Source organism: Camelus bactrianus, chromosome 3 (genome assembly GCF_048773025.1).
Source record: "Camelus bactrianus isolate YW-2024 breed Bactrian camel chromosome 3, ASM4877302v1, whole genome shotgun sequence".
NCBI classification, from domain to species: Eukaryota; Metazoa; Chordata; class Mammalia; order Artiodactyla; family Camelidae; genus Camelus; species Camelus bactrianus.
In genome coordinates, this window is record NC_133541.1 from 114,016,643 (window position 1) to 114,028,681 (window position 12,039).

A 12,039-nucleotide genomic window follows, 5' to 3' on the forward strand; every position below is an offset into this window, starting at 1 on the left:
GAGTACTCCTTCCTTTTAAATCTTCTGGAATTGTTTGAGAAGGACCAGTATGAGTTCTTCTTTGTTTGTTTGGTAGAATTCCCCAGTGAAGCCATCTGGTCCTGGACTTTTGTTTCTAGGGAGGTTTTTTTTTTTTTATCACTAATTCTATTTCATTTCTAGTGATCGGTTTGGTCAAGTGGTCAGTTTCTTCTTGATCCAGTCTTGGTGGACTGTATGTTTCCAGAAACTTGTCCATTTCTTCTAGGTAATCTATTTTGTTTCTATATAGTCATTTATACTATTCTTGTATGATATTTTGTATTTCTATGGTTTTGATTGTAATTTCTCCATTTGCCTTTCTTATTTTGTTTATTTGTGCTCTATCTTTTCTCTTCTTGGTGAGCTTGGCCAGAGGTTTGTCAATTTTGTTTACTCTTTCAAAAAACCAGCTCTTGGTTTGATTGATTTTTTCTATTGTTTTTTAATCTCTATTTTATTCATTTCCTCCCTGATCTTTATTGTTTCCTTCCTTCTGCTGACTTATGGTTTTGCTCTCTTCTTTTTCTAATTCTTTTAGTGAGTAGGTTAAATTGTTTATTTGAGATTGTTCTTCTTTTTTGAGGAAGGCCTGCATCGCTATGAACTTCCCTCTTAGCACTGCTTTTGCTGCATCTGATAGATTTTGTGTGGTTGTGTTTTCATTGCCATTTGTCTTAAAGTATTTTTAAATTTCTTCTATGATTTCATCATTGACCCACTGGTTTTTTTAGTAGCAAGCTGTTTAATCTCCATGCTATAATTTTTTTTCCTCCTTTGTTTTTCTATATTTGATTTCTAGTTTCATGGCATTGTGATCAGAAAAGATGCTTGAAATAATTTCTATCTTCTTAAATTTGTTGAGGCTTCTTTTGTGCCTGAGTACATGATCTATCCTAGAAAATGTTCCATGTACACTTGAAAATAACATGTATTCTATTTTTGGGTGATGTAATGTTCTGAAAATATCAGTCAAAATATCTAGTTGTTCTATTGTATCATTTAGTTTCTCTGTTGACTTGTTAATTTTCTATCTGGAAGAGCTGTCCAGTGATGTTAATGCAGTGTTAAAGTCTCCTACTGTGATTGTGTTCCCATCAATTTCTCCCTTTGTATCTGTTAGTATTTGCTTTATGTATTTAGGTGCTCCTATATTGGGTGCATATATGTTAATGAGTGTAATATCTTCATCTTCTATTGCTCCTTTAATCATTATATAATGTCCTTCTTTATCTTTCTTATGGCCTTTGTTTTAAAGTCTATTTTGTCTGAAATCAGTATTGCTATTTCTGCTTTCTTGTTATTTCCATTTGTGTGGAATACCTTTTTCCATCCTCTCACTCTCAGTCTATGTGTGTCCTTCTCCCTAATGTGGGTCTCCTGTATACAGCATATTGCAGGTTCTTGTTTTCTTACCCAGTCTGCCACTCTTACATCTTTTGATTGGAGCATTTAGTCCACTGACATTTATGGTAATTATTGATAGATGTGTGTTTATTGCCATTTTGAGTTTGTTTTTGCATTTGATTTGGTATTTCCTCTTTGTTACATTTTCTTTTTGTGGTTTGATAATTTTGCTTTGTATTATCTTGGTGTCTTTTCAGTTTTTGTGACTCTATTGTAAGCTTTTGGCTTGTGGTTACCCTATTTTGTATGTATATTAACCAATTACTACATCTATTTGTTTTAAACTGATAGTAATATAAGTTCAAACCCATCCTACTGAGAACAAAAAAAAAAAAAAAAAGAGAAAGAAAAAGAAAAAACTCTGTATTTTCTTGCTCCCCTCTCCCACCTTTAATGGTTTAGATGTCCTCTTTTACTATTTCATGTTTTTTTCTGTTGTAATTCATTGTAGTTATTGCCTTTCCAATTATGATTTTCTCCTTTCTGTAGCATCCTGCTTCTTTCCTATTTAGAGTAGACCTTTCAATATTTCTTTTAGCATAGGTTTAGTGTTGCTAAATTCTTTTAATTTTTGCTTGGCTGTGAAGTTCTTTATCTCTCCTTCTATTCTAAAGGATAGCCTTGCTGGATAGAGTATCCTAGGCTGCATCTTTTTCTCATTCAGGACTTTGAATATATCTTGCCACTTCCTTCTGCCTTGCAGTATTTGTGTAGAGAAATCAGCTGAAAGCCTTATGGGGGTTCCCTTGTAACTCACTCTTTGTTTTTCTGTTGCTGCCGTTAGAATCATTTCTTTATCCTTAACCCTGGCCATCCTGATTATGATATGTCTTGATGTGGGTCTGTTTGGATTCTTCTCTTTTGGGACTCTCTATGTCTCCTGTACTTGGATATCTGGTTCCTTCTTTAGGTTTGGGAAGTTTTGGGGCATGATTTTCAAATACCACTTCAATCCCCTTTTCTCTTTCTTCTCCTTCTGGGACCCCTCTAATGTGTAGGTTGGATGTTTTATATTATCCTATAGGTCCCTTATATTGTTTTCATTGGTTTTTATTTGTTTTTCTCTCAGCTGTTCTGATTGGGTGCTTTCTGTTGTCCTGTCTTCTAGGTCACTTACTCATTCCTCTGCATTATCTAGCCTATTTTTAACAGCCTTTAGCTCAGCTCTCATCTCAGCAGATAAATTTTCCAATTTTAATTGGCTCCTCTTCATAGTTTCAATTTCCTTTTTGAAGTATTCTCTGTCTCTATTCACAATCTCAAGTTCCTTCAGTACTTTGATCACTCCTTTTTTGAAATCATGATCTAGTAGACTATCAAGGTCTATTTCATTGATCATTCTTTCAGGGGATTTCTCTTGTTCTTTTAATTGGGAGTGGTTCCTCTGCTTCTTCATATTACTTATATCTCTCGGGCACTATGGATTATGGTATATCAGTTGTCTGCTGTGCTCCTGAAGGAGTTTGTATATTTAAAGCAGATGCAGAAATAAAACTAAAAAAAATTTAAAAGAAGAAATAACGATTTGAAAACAGAATATAGTCATTAACAGAAGAACAAAGAAAAAATCAAATTGAGACAAGTTTTAAAAAGTTTAAAAGAAGAAAAGATTTGAAAACAGTATAATCAATAACAGAACAAAACAAAGAGAAAAATCAAATTAAGACTAATTTAAAAAATTAATACAAAATTTTTAAAGAAAATTTTAAATGGGATTAAAAAAAAGTTAAAATTTCAAAAAGAAAAAAGGAAAGAGAAAGGAAAAAAAAAATAAGAAAAGTAAAGGTGGATATGTTCCCGTGGAGACTGTGCGCTCTTAATTTTTCTGAGAGGTCCTTCTTAAGTATGGGTGGTTGCCAAATCTTCCTTCCCTGCCTTTTGTCTGTTATCCTTTTGGTGTGGCTGGTGTTATGGTGGCCAGAGCATGCCTTGGCTATGGAGCAGGGCCTCCTTTTTGTTCTGTGGTTGTCACGGCTCCTGCCCTTGCCCTGCTGCACTGGTTCCAGAGGCCCTCCAGTCACGCCCCTAGTCTGTGGCTCCAAATGCCAGTAGGTGGGCGGGGCACAACCCCTCCCCACGCAGCGTCCAGACGCCGCTCTCCTGCAAGGTAAGTGGGTGGGGCACGCCCCTCCCCACGCAGCGTCCAGGAGCCAAGCCCCTGCACGCCAGGCGGACAAGTCGCTGTCCCGTTCAGTTCCGCTCCCCGCGCCGCATAGGGTGCGCGCTCGTAGGCGAGCTCTGAGAAAACTGCCGCACCAGCCCTCGCCCCTGCTATGTGCCAGAGTTCCGCTCCTTGTTCGTTTGTCTTCGAGGTTCGAGTTCACAGAGGCAAGGGGCGGAGCCGTTCCCTTTCCTTGGGGCTGTAAACAAGTCTCAGTCCCACCTATGAGGTTGCGGAACCCCTAGGTAAGTGTTCAGCTTTTGACCCCACCTCTGCCTGGCCGCGCACCTGAGAATATGGTGGCTTGTGGCTGAGCCCTGCCTCTCGTCTCCTGAGAATGCGCCAGTAATGGTGCCTCGGGGCTGCAGAGACAAAGGTTACGGGTGTCCCTTCCCCCAGGGCATAGCAGAGTGTTGCTCTTTTTTTTTTGTTTGTTTGTATTTTATGGGAGACCCAGGCTGTTCTAATCTATACACCCTCCCAGCACACTACAGTCCCCCGGGGTTGCCTCTGAACAGTCAGCCCGAATCCTCTGCCCCATTGGGCAGCTGGTCCTGTCCCACCCCTGCTGATGTGCTTCTAGGGCTGGGGGTCACAGGGACCCTTTGTGTCCACTTCACTTAGTTCTGTTGGTCAAGGGCTCTTCCGTACAGATCTGAGCCTTGGAGGTTCCCCCTGCGTCCCGCTGGCCTGTCCGTTGGAGATGGGGAGACCCAGCAAAGGAGTGCTATTCCTCCTCTGCTGCTCACTCCCCGCAGGACGGGTCCTGCACTATCTTCCTTTTTCTTCTTTATTTTTTCCTTTTCTCCTACCAGATTTGTGGCGTATTTTGTCTTTTGAAGAAGGCGATGTTCTGTCAAAGTTCAGCAGGTGTTCTGAGTGGATGGGTGGGTCAGTGGATGTCAGTCTTGGTGTATTTGTAGGAGAGGGTGAGCTACCAGTATCCCTCTACTCTGCCATCTTGGCCCTTTTCTTAGTTTCTAATTTTGACTCTGCCACATACTGGCAGTGTGATCTCAGGCAAGTCAGCCTTTCTGTGTCTCAGTTTCCTCATTCGTAAAGTGGTATTAACATTAGTACCTACTCCAAAAATGAGATGATTCTTGCAAAACACTTGGTAAATGCCGGGCTCATAATTGAGGCTCGTGTAACCTAACTACCAAAGGACTTGTGTAAGAACGTCAATCAGCTGGTGAGCATGTCTCCATCCCAGGCCCGTGGCGGGTAACACTAATTGATCACAGCCTCTTTCCTTCTGGTCTTAGAGTAGACCTCAGGACTAGGTCACATGATAAGTTTTTTCCCCACTGTGGGCAGTTGCAATCTCTGAAAAGCATTTGCTACGAGAAGCCCCTAATGTACAGAAACAACCTCGTGGACTTCCCAGCAGCAGGAGAGATCCCAATGAGACCTGAGGAAGAGCTTTTCTTATTTAGGATCCCAGTGGGATGTTATCAAGCCGGTCTTTGAAAACTTTTCTCTAGGGATTTGAGGGGCTATGGCAACAACAATAAGGATAATGCCTCACATTTTGAGCAGTGCTTTATAGTTTTCAAAGCACTTTCATGCACGTTTTCTAACTTCATCTTCATAGCAACCCTGCCTGGCAAAGCAGAGCAGGCATTAGAATCAGAAAAATAGCATTTTTTTTTTTTTTACAGTAAAAAGAACCCTAGAGACTTTGTTCAACCTCCTCATTTTATAGACTCAGAAATTGATGCCAGAGAGGGTGACTTGTTCCAGGCAACTTGCTTGAGGCCCAGACACTTAGGTTCTACTTCTTGGTATCATTCACTGTAGCTAGTAAATGCTTAATAAAGATTGGTTGAAAAAGGAACGAATGGCTCTGTGGATGCATATAGCATCTTAGTGGCCAAGTCAGGACCACTAGAACCTTCTATTTGTGATGGTGGAGAACGTTTCCCTGAAAGCCCCCTGTAATTGTTAATTGCCAGTGCCTGTGTGACCACGTGGACATACCAGCAGGTTCTAAGTATGAGAACTGGCTCAGCACCGGTTTTGGCTCTGCCAGAAGCTATAAATTCTTAGGGAGGAAATACCACCATTTTAAGAAAAAGTGTAGGAGTCCTATAATTCCATACTGTTTGAGTCGGGGATGGAGAAGGAATCTTTGTTGGTGATTTTGAAATATTAGCTTCTTAAAGATTTAACAACCCCATGACATGTGTTGAGTTTGCTTTACCTGCATTGATAGCAGTATCTGGGTCCTCCTTCCCAGGGCTCACAGTTGTCCTCCCCTCACACCAGGTCTAAGGGGATCCCACCCCAGCATCTTGGGTGTTTTTGTAAGTTCCCCTCTGTGAGGAAGGGGGTCAGTATGTGGCTGATCTTGGGGGGAAGCCTAATTTGGATCAGCACTATGATATCAGAGGGTCACATGGAAATAATGAGAGTGTGGTTTCTTGGTGTTTGGAGAGACTAGACTAGCAGCATGAGTATTTTTTCTAGGCACCACTGTGAATTAATTACTCCCTTTCTTCCTTTTGAATCGAATGCTTACTCTCCTAGACACTCTGAAGACGTACAAAACTTAGAGTGTTGGAAAGCAACAATTAGGAGATAGGTATCTGCAGGTGAGGTTAATTAAGTGCTAATTGGTAGCTCCCACCAGGGTTAAAACTGGTCACACCAGCAGCATTTGGAGTTTAGTGAAGGACTTCACTGTGGGCTGTAGTATGGAAGTATAGAACTTGAATTGAATGTAGAAAAACATCTATGTTATTTAATAAGTACTATAATAGAATGTATTACATGCCAAGCATGCTTCTCAGTGATTTATAAATGTTGATTCCTTTAATTCTCATAACAAGTGGATACTACTGTCGTTACTTTATAGGTGAGAAAATCAAGGTAGACGGAGCTTAAGTAACTTGCCGAAAGCAGAGGTGGGGTTTGAACCCAGGCAGCCCAGTGTCCAAGATCTTAGCCACTGTGCTGTGCTTCCTCTCTGGGTATATGGGATTCAGAGGGCAGAGGACGGGGCAAGGTGTGGGCGACACGAGGAAAGAGTTGATATTTACAAAGGGTACTGTGTGTTCAGGAGAACCAGCTGGGTTGGAGTGTGGAGGCTAATACTGGGAATACCATCACAGAGATACGAAAATAGGTGAATGGTGTAGGATCTGATTATAGTGGTGATGAATAGAATAGAAGAGAATAGTCTGATTATTGATTTGTGGTGGTTTAAGTCTGTGAATTCTTTGATTTTCTTCCTTTAGGAGATGAAGCTTGATTGCCTTCCTCGTAAGTATGAGCTTGAGCTGAATTAGTGACTCACTTCTAATAGAATATAGCAGAAATCATGGTGTGTTACTTCCAAGACTAGATCATTAAGGCCCTCCTGGGTCTCACTGAGGGAAGCTGGCTGCTGGGTTGTGAGGACATTCACGAACCCCTGTAGAGAGACTCACATGGTGGAGAACTGAGGTCTCCTGCCAACAGCCATGTGAGCGAAACTTCTTGGAAGTGGATCCTCTAGCCTTGGTCAGGACTTCAGATGATGGGAGCCCTGGCCAACAATGTGACTGCAGTCTTGTTTTAACTGCTAAGCTTCTCCTGGATTCCTGACCCACAGAAACTGGAAGATAATACTCATTTGTTGTGTTAAGCTGCCCAGTTTGGGGGGTAACTTGCTATATTGCAACAAATAACAAATAACCAATACAGCTCTCAGTGTATCTTAGCCCTATGCCTGATACAGAGTACCTGGTTGATAAATGGGTCCTAAATTGAATTATCAATGATAGGGAGCCTCTGGAGATTTTTGAACAGGTGAACAACATGATGACAATCATCCTTTAGAAAAAAAATAATGCAGAGTGGTGGGCAAGATGAATTGGGGATGGACGGCATTTGTGGTAGGGAAGCAATTCAGGCTGTTGAAATGGCTTAAGCATGTAATGGTTTGGGGCAAGGAGAGGGAACAAAGCAAATAGCAATTTCTTGAGAGCTGGGCCCTTCCTTGTCTTCGTTACCACTGGAGCCTAAGAGCCCTTCGCAGTGTGTGGCACATAGTAGGCACTCAATAACATTTACTGAATGAATGACTGACTGTGTGACTGGGTACGTGAGAGAATCAGAAAGATAGAAATGTGATCCCCCAGAAAACATTGTTTCCACTTTTCTGTAGAAATGAAGACTCTCCAAAGATTCTCTAGGTAATGTCTGGAGTGGATCTCAGTGACCTCAAACTCTATTTTCTGTTTCTGTGATCCTGATTGGGGCCAGCCTGTTTTCAAAGCCCATTCCCATTTTGAAGTTGATTTTAAAACATTCCTTTTCTTTTCACATCATTCATGCCACAAACATTTATTGGGCATCTATAATATGCTTGGCATCGTGATGGGCCCCCGGGGGGAGAAGATGAGTGAAGGAGGGTCCTGTGGTGCTTCAGTATTTCTTTCTCTGCTTTTATCTCTAGTCATCTCAGAAGTTTATTTTTGAAATAAAGATTCATTTTCTTAGTGGAATTCTTAAGTGGGGAGTGATGAGATGAATTCGGGCTTTTAGGAACTGCTTTTAGAACTTGTGGATGACTTCCACTGTTTGCTGCTCACCCTTGCTGATATGCCCTATTAATATTCAAAAGCTGTCACTTTATTTTATCTTTGTTCTTTAGTAGACTAGACTGCTGGCTGGGAGAACCTGGTTTGTCTGGTTTAGTCTTGTCACACTGTGGGGTAGGACAAAAAGAGACATGGCCCAAGGTTGTTTTAAAAAAAAAAATCGGGGGGGAGTTCCTGCATATTTCTCTTAGTATCACACTCTATGTAATTGACTTCTGTCCCTATTCCTTATAAATAAATTTCAGCATTTACAATCCCAGGCTGTTGAGTGGACAGTTGCCAAACAGCACACTGTCTGCATATAAGGCTGAGGAATAGTGCTAGGATTGGCATTTTTATGTTAAGGCATTGTCCTATTTAGTAGCAGGGGCTGTCTGGCGTGCTGTGTTAGGAAGGATTCTGATATGAACTTGGACATGGTGGGAAAGAGCAACATGTCATGTGAGTGATGACTGCCCAGGGGCGTGGGTATGGGCAACACACACATTTGGAGCCACTGTTGGAAGGCTGGGTCCCAGCTTAAGTGTTCAGGGTAAGAAACCAGATGCATGGAGGCTAAGAAAATTTTTATTTCCCTTGACTGATCTTTTCTCCACCTCTTCATTATCTTCTTTTCCATCACTGCCTTTTCTCCCCTCCCCTACTTCCCTGCTCTTCTCTTGCTCCATTGTTTCTCCTTTTCTTTTTCCTCTGCCTTCATATACCTCTCTTTCAGCTGATTTAAAGGGAACCCTCCCCACATCCACCCTGGCTCCACACATTTGACATAACTAGGCTCTTTTCGGTTTGTCTAGATATAGTTCACAACTACCTAGTGGTTAGGGTGATGGAGGTCAAGGGCTTTACAACCCCCCAGGCTCCATTTTGCCTCTGATCCTGCTGGCCTTCTTGATATGCTGGCAGAGGCACTAAAGAGGCCATAGGATTTGCAAGGTCACAGCCAAGTACATGGCCAAGAAGGAGCTCTCAACAAGAGGAGGATGTACACACATGTGACCCTCTGCCTCCCCTCCTCACACTGTGAGTCTCCCCAGAGCATTCCCTCTGGTTCTTCTCATCAGAATTAAATTCACTTAACATTTTAAAAGGAAAAAAACCCTGAAAATATTCACACAGTTGAGTCTAAAGGATGAACTGTGATTCATTTACATATGCTTTCCATTTAAGTCAGGGCAGGCGCACTCAGCTGCTTCCTCACGCAGAGGCAGACTCAACTATTACCATAATGCGTCCCCCTTTTCCTCATTTGGTAACCACATTTTATTCTTAAATATTTAGTTTTCTTTTATTCAATCTTTTAGGTTACTATATTGGTACAGAAGGGAGGGGGCAGACAGTCTTTTCCTCATCCCCGCTGATACTCATCTGTCTGCCTAAAATTACTATTTTTCTTTTTTCTTTTTTTTTTTTTTTTGTCATTTACCACCATTTTGGCTGGTGGGTATAGGTTTTTTTTTTTTTAACCTCTAAGCACATTGAACGTCTTCAGGCTTGCATGTTAGACAGGAGACTGATAGGATAATGATGATGGAATGTTAAATGCTATCTATGTAAATCAGCCCCATCAATGGGTACAAGATTCAGCTACTTTAGGCCTTTTTTTTTTTTTTTGACATACATTTTCATTTTTTTTTAAAACAGGAGAATAATATTGGATTGTTATTAACCTACTTTAAAAGAATCTTTGCATTACCAGACACATTACTATTTTGCATAAAGCCATATTAAATTTTGGTATGATGTACAACATTGTTTTCTCCTAAATGCTGCTTTTAACCTCAAAGTAGGTTTCTTTTGTGTTTTTGGTGGGGGATTGGTTTCTGTTACCGACTGAGAAGTAGGAAGGAAGAAATGAAGATCTTTACATGCTCTCTGTAGGCAGAGCAAAGGAACTTTACTTTCTCCAATTATTTGACGGATGGAAATCAGCTGGTAAGATTCTAAGAGTGATTACGTTTTGAGGTGGCCAGTAAAGCCTCCAGTCTGTCTTTGGGTTCTAGAACAAAGCCGGTGAGAGCCCAGCCTGCAGTGGGATTGGATTTGATTAAGGGCATTAGATGGGTTACCTCTTGGTTGCAAATGATAGGATCCACCTCAAATCTGGTTATAAACTGGCATACACAGGGATACGAGTGGCCTTAAGGGAGACCTGGTTGGAAGCCCCAGGAGAAGCCATCAGGTTTCTTTCATCTCTCATTTCTCCCTCATCTCTCTTCCTATATGTGTTTCCCTATATGTTTTTCTCTCACCCCTATTTTTACTTCCCTCCCTCCCTCCCTCATTTCTTTTTCCTCCCCCCTCTGTCCCCACCTTCCTCTTTCCCCTCATCACGCTGTACCTCACCTCCCTCTCCCCCGTTTTCTCCTAGCTTTCTCCATTCTCTCCCTCTTCATTTTTCTCTCACCCCATTTCTACCCACTGTTGACCCATCTTTGTCTCCCGTTTTCTTTCTCTCTCCTCCATCTCTCTCTATTCTTCCATCTCTCTCCCATCTTTATTTCTTATCCAGCTCCTTTCCCCTCTGTCCTATCTCTGTCTCTCTCCTCCATGTCCACCCCACCCATGTGACCTTTTCGTACAGATGGTGTAGTGGCTTCCTCCACGTAGTGGGGGACATGCACAGGCAGCTCCAGTTTTACACAGTCCCAGTCTCCAGTGACTCCAGAGCAGAAAGAATGCATTCTCCCCTAGACTCCAGTTTTCTATAAATAGCAGAGGTTTTCACACCTGGCTTGGGTTACATGCCCACTTCTTGGGATTAATTCACTTATGCCAACAGAATGAGGGACCGTCTCACCTACTTGGGTTACATGCCTACCCCTGTGACCACTGGTGATGGGGGTGGAGGCCGGTTTTAGGATTGGCACCCTCATCGCAATCAGTTAGAGTAAGAAAGTAGTCTCCCATTAAGGAAATGGGAGCGTTACTAACAAGAAACGGGAAGCAGACTCTGGGCAGGCAGGAACAGCAGATGTCTCCCACAGCCACCAGGATGGGCATGGAAAGAAGAGAACAGTCCTCCGTACGCTGTCTTGTTCTGGCCAGATAGTGTGTATTGAAAGGGGGAGAGGGCGGTGCTTTTTTTTTTTTTAACTAGCGGATGTAACTAGCTTTTCTCTTTTGGTATTAAGGATCCTTCTAGTTGGTTGAAAAAGACCCATTTTTAATCCTTCAGTGACCTCTCCTCCTTGTCACTGATGTCCTCCACGTCCTAGCCTGTTGTGAGGGAATGCCCAGGTGAGCCAAAACAGCTACGTATCTGCCACTCGGTCTCTCTCCCAGGCTGCTTCTCATTCTAACTGTACCAGCTCCACCCAGTTCCTTGGGGTTTCTTAATTCCCACAGCTGATGTGGGCTAAACCCTCTTGACTTACGATTCAACTTGAAATAGGTGGGCACGTTTCAATAAATAAAGCACAAAAAGATAACATAATCACAAGAAGGAAGGAATAATGTAATTTAGGGACATTTAGTATCGCAAAGAATGAATTGAGGGACTTGGCTGTGAAGGGGCATGTTCAGCCTCATGGTGCATTTTGAGTTGATTTGCAGAGACAGAGATGGGGCCTACAATAAGACAGGGGAGAGTTTTACAGAGCAAGGGCTCCCTGACCTACACGCATAAAAGCCAGTACTATGGTGGCAGCTTTTGAGAAAAGAAAGCTTTACTATGAGGTCGACAGGCGAGGAGACAAAGCAAGACTCAAATTTGTCTCCCTGCTCCAGGCTTGGGGTGAAATGTAAAGGGTTAAGGGAATTTCAAACGTGGAAGCTGACTGGCTAGTCTTGAACTAGTCCCTATAAGCCACTCGTGCTGCTGAAAGCCAGGTTTTCCTTATTAAAGGAATTCGTGTTTTGCAAAGAGCT

General features: G+C 42.1%; 1 protein-coding gene across 1 annotated transcript in view; it reads left to right on the plus strand.

The window, feature by feature from the left end:
- The window catches only part of LSM11 (LSM11, U7 small nuclear RNA associated), a 770,662-nt gene that overhangs the window by 364,724 nt on the left and 393,899 nt on the right, over positions 1 to 12,039 (plus strand). Inside the window, exon 1 of the transcript XR_012505715.1 lies at positions 3,216 to 3,831. The gene's annotated coding sequence lies outside the window, so the exon portion shown is untranslated. Of the gene's footprint in view, positions 3,832 to 12,039 lie in introns of the transcript that reaches the window.